The following is a 5022-nucleotide window of genomic DNA, read 5'->3' as shown; positions in this document are numbered from 1 at the left end:
AAAATAATTTTGACAAAGCACCTAAAAACATGCAATAGGGAAAAGAAACCCTCTTCAGTAAATGGTGCTGGGAAAATTGGAAAGCAACACACAAAAGAATGTTACTAGACTGCTATTTGTCCTCACATACAAACATTATCTACAAAGGGATAAAAGACCTAGATATAAGACTTGAAAGAATAAATGATATAGAAAAAAAACATAGGTTCTAACCTTATGCACCTTAGTCTTAGAAAAGATTTTATGAATTTGACCCCAAAGGCAAGGGAAGTAAAGGTAATTGTTTTCTTAATATTTGCCTCTTCACAAAACATCATGATGTAATAATCAATTATAAGCCATATTATAATATATATATGATTCTTATTTATTTGAGAAAATCTCAAATATATCAAAACTCAGAAAGGTTTAATATTATTAAATCAAGTAAATGAAGATATCATACAATCTATTATTTTAAATATGTAAATAGACTTTGAGCTGAATTTTGCCATATTAGGACTATACAATAGCTAAAACAGTATATTTTACTGAATCCTCTATTTTTAATCCCAAATTTATTAAAATATTCTATTACACTATAGGAATGCTGTTATAGGAATATTTAGATTGTGTATATATACATACACACACACACTAATAAAAGAGAAAGATGCAAATTGACTGTACCTTTGTGACACCCACCAGCCAATCAGGAGCGATTATGCAAATTAATCCAACAAAGCTGGTGGGTTAATTTGCATATGCAGGTGCCGAGCGGCGGGGGGTGGGGTGGGACACTTGCATCATCGCCATGGTGACGACACAGGCATTCCGCACCACCCCAGCTGCTTCGGGCCCCTGGGCAGTGTGGGAAGGAGGAATGGTGGCTCTGGCCAGAGTAAAGGCGGTCCTGGTGGCAAAGTGAAGGAAGGCCCATTCTTGCACGAATCTTCATGCATCGAGCCTCTAATATATATATACATATATATATGTAAAAATACCTTAAATTATATTTTTATCATCAATATTTTAAAGTCTACACACATGCAACATATTTCATATCTCAATTGGATATAGATGGCCTTCATTAAATGTCATCAAATACAAATGTATATAGTTTTTTTGTTGTTGTTTTTGTTAATACTCACTCTAGGCTATTTATTTTCCCATTGATATCTAGAGAGAGTGAAAGGGAGGTGGGAAGGCAGTGAGAGATGGAGAAAGAGAGAGAGAGATATGAAAGAGACACATTGATTGGTTGCCTCAACCAGGCCAGGGATCGAACCTGAAACCCAGGTATGTGCGCTTGACTGGCAATCAAACCCTTGAACCTTTGGTGAATGGATCAACATTCTAATTACTGAACTACACTGGCCGTGGCTATATACTTTTTATATACTAGTAACCTAAATGACCATGATAATGAAACTGTCTTGTTGATTTTGTATTCAATTAGGCAAACAATATAATACAATTTTTAAATATTTTCTAGAAATTTTTGAAAGAAATAGTTATATATTTATCTAGACAAAAAGATTCTCCAGAAGTCTTTTGGAGGAACTATAGCTATATGGAGTATTAGTGTTTTGTGAGAAAGCTTATCCTAGTCAAATAAGTTTGAGATACTAATCTTCATAGTAGGTTATCCTTCTTTAGTCATAGTCAAGACTTACAGAGGCATGAATTTAAAACAAATACATAATTTAACAACAAAATTGTCAATAACAAACAAATACACAAACAGAAACAGTTTAACCTAGTCATCAAATGTGTTTGATCAAGTGTATTTTTTGATGTGTGGATTAAAAAGGGGTTGTATGGAAAGTAACCTCACAGGATGATCTGATCATAAATTTCTAACTGGGGCAAGACAAGGTAGGTAGTCATACCTGAGGCATATAACTTCTTTAGTAAAAGGTTTAACTTTCCCTTCAACAAACCCTCCCCATTGTTTCTGTGCATCTAAGTTAAACCCCATTTGAAATGTTCCTTTTCAGACCCTTCCTACTAACGCATGACCACCCTGAATAGAACACACAATCTCAACTACTCTGCTCCAATCCCAACCGTGCTTTATCCCACCTTCATGTAATCTCCCTTATGTTCTCCTGCATAATCTCAAATGCATAAAAGCAGCTACTGTTGTCTTTGGAAGAATTTATCTCAGTCTGTTGAGCTTTTGCTTCCAGGCACATCCTCTGTTTGACATAGGGTTCAGAATTTTTAATAATTCCATTATTAATTTTACTTAATTTCAATAACTACAAATTAAATTCTTCATTGGACTGGACATTAAATTAACTTGAATTGCACAAAGAAAATAATGATAAGGTCAAAGATATAATATTTTGTGATAATATTCACACTTATATCTATATTTCCCCAAATGACTGTGTTTATTTTTTAAGGGCAAAGAACATGCTAGCATTCCTTTCATTGCTGTCAAAATAGCTGATTCCTATTTTGTCCTGTGAAGAAATAATGGGAATTTTGTCCTGTGAGGAGTTTCCAACCTATAATATCATAAACTTGGGTATGATACGATTTTACAATATGTACCACTTTTACTATATAATAATTTATTTACTCATGGTAACTTATTTATTTACTGCATTGACTTAATACCTTCTTCTAAAGATGATTGTCTTTGAAATTGCTCTTTTTCTAGTGCATTTACAAATCTCCATATCCTCATGTATTGGTTTTATATTGCCATTGGACAAATCACCAAAACTGTAACATCTTAAAACATCAGGAACAAGCACGGGATTTCTTTTGAACCTAATACAAATACATTTAAGCATAAAAACTTTGATTATACTTATGTTTGAATATAGCAAAATTTAACACTATTACTTTATTCCAACATAGATGCATAATGTGTGGATGACTTCCATAAACAGCTGACAAGAACTTCATAAACATGAGACTTAAGGAAAGTGGTTATATTGTGTATGTTGTCAGTGATTTAATATTTCTAATAAAAAGCTCATTTTAAAAGGGTGTCAAAAACAATTTTGTAATAATTTTAATGCCTGATTATGGCCAAAAATGGTTGTAATACCTAAGTAACCTCTGCAATGCAGTGTTTAGGAAATAAAAAGCTACAACAAGAAGAGGTCTATTAAATTAGTTTTAATAAGAGTAGCCAGAAAAAAAGTGATCGTATAGCATTTGCAACTAAACATAGATATATTGCAGTACATTTAAATTTGCTGAAGAAAAATTACTTGTGCAAAGGAGAGTCTGAGTCCAATGACAAGGAGAAGAAAGCTGTAAGCATATAGCACCACTTACGTTATTAATCTGAATGACAAGGAGGAAGGAAAAAAAGATAACAATAGATGCTGACAATGCATAGAGTGAGCCATGCATTAATTTGTTCTGACAATGACACCTTTCAAAGGACACTCTTTAGCCACAAGTGGTAGCATTTTGCTCAGAATAGAAAATGCAAATATAATAGAACCATTTATTTAAAGAAAAAACACACAGGATCATGTTAGAAATATTTCTTTTTCTATGATGTTTAGTAATATATGTGACATTATTGATAACTACAATGTCGAATTCCTTATTTTCTTACAGTAATAGATTAAAAACATCTAGTTACACTGACCTCTAAAAGAGGGATGCAATACTAAGAAAGCCATGACTATAAAACAGAGTCTGAACAGCTTTATTTGATGTTTTTTAAAAACGTTTAAGAAATCCCCAAGGATGACAGGAGATTCTATATTTATAAAGCAGAATGTAACTATGTAAATAAACATAATGGATTTAGGAACAAATGTGTTCCAATCAAAGTTAAACAATAACATACATTGGGAAGCCAACAATGGGTTATACATCTCCTTTATATGTAAAACTACCTTAGGAGGTTTAGGTTGGCTCAAATCATCTTTTTAAAAATAAACACACATATATTTATTGGTTTCAGAGAGGAAAGGAGAGATAGAGATAGAAACATCAGTGATGAGAGAGAATCATTGATCAGTTGCCTCCTGCACACCCCCTACTGGGGATTGAGCCTGCAATCCAAGCATATGCCCTTGACTGGAATTGAACCTGGGACTCTCGAGTCTGCAGGCCAACACTCTATCCACTGAGTCAAACCACCGAGGGCTCAAATCATCTCCTGTTCTACACCTACATAGGTATAGATGCAAATAGTGATATACTGATTCTTACTGAATATAAAATTATGTTATCTTATTTCTTTTTGATCATTATTATGAAAGCAAGTTTATACAATTTTCCACTTAAAAAAGTAAGCGTAGTCTTTAAAATATGTCCATGCTTTTTTATTTTCAATCAATTTTAACAAGTTATTTAATTTTTCAACACACAACAAAATTATCAAACAATTAGCAAGTACAATACATCATAATAAATATAAAATGTTTTAATATAAATGTAACATGAAAAAAATATTAGAAGATTGCTTATGAAATAATCTAAGCCTTAGATTCATTACCTATGAAATGAGGATTATAATAATCTTACCTATCTAGCAAGGTATCCTTGAGAATTTCATAAGATATTGACTACAAAGTATCATTTGGTATAGCCTACGCACCCAATATGTTATAATCCTATCTAATAATAGACAAACATGTAATTAACCCTACCTCCGTTACGCTTCCCATTGGCAATTCAGGGCGATATGCAAATTAACTGCCAACAAAGATGGTGGCCAGCAGCTAGCCAGCTGAAGCGAACATGAGGCTTGCTTGCTCCAGTGAAGGAGGAAGCCAAGGTTCCCCGCCTGCCGCAGTCGGGCTCTGAGCTGCAGTCTAAGCAACAATGTTGCAATTATAGAAGGTAAACAAACCACAGCTACCTGTTTTCAGCCATCAGAGCTGGAGCTGAAACAGTGTTTCAATTATAGAAGCCAAACACCCCAGATACCTGCTTTCAGCAGCCGAGGTCTCAGAGCTAGAGCTGGGCCTCAGAGCTAAAGCCAGCTCTCAGTTCCAGTGACAGCCATAGAAGGTGAATAAATCCCAGAATAAAAAAAAAAGAAAGAAAAAAGGAGAG

General features: G+C 33.8%; 1 pseudogene; it reads left to right on the top strand.

The window, feature by feature from the left end:
• Positions 1–793: 793 nt before the first annotated feature.
• LOC102755485 overlaps positions 794–5022 on the top strand; it is a 24898-nt pseudogene continuing 20669 nt past the window's right edge.

This window comes from Myotis davidii, unplaced genomic scaffold, assembly GCF_000327345.1.
Source record: "Myotis davidii unplaced genomic scaffold, ASM32734v1 scaffold419, whole genome shotgun sequence".
In the NCBI taxonomy this organism is placed as follows: Eukaryota; Metazoa; Chordata; class Mammalia; order Chiroptera; family Vespertilionidae; genus Myotis; species Myotis davidii.
This window is presented reverse-complemented; position numbering and strand designations above follow the sequence as displayed.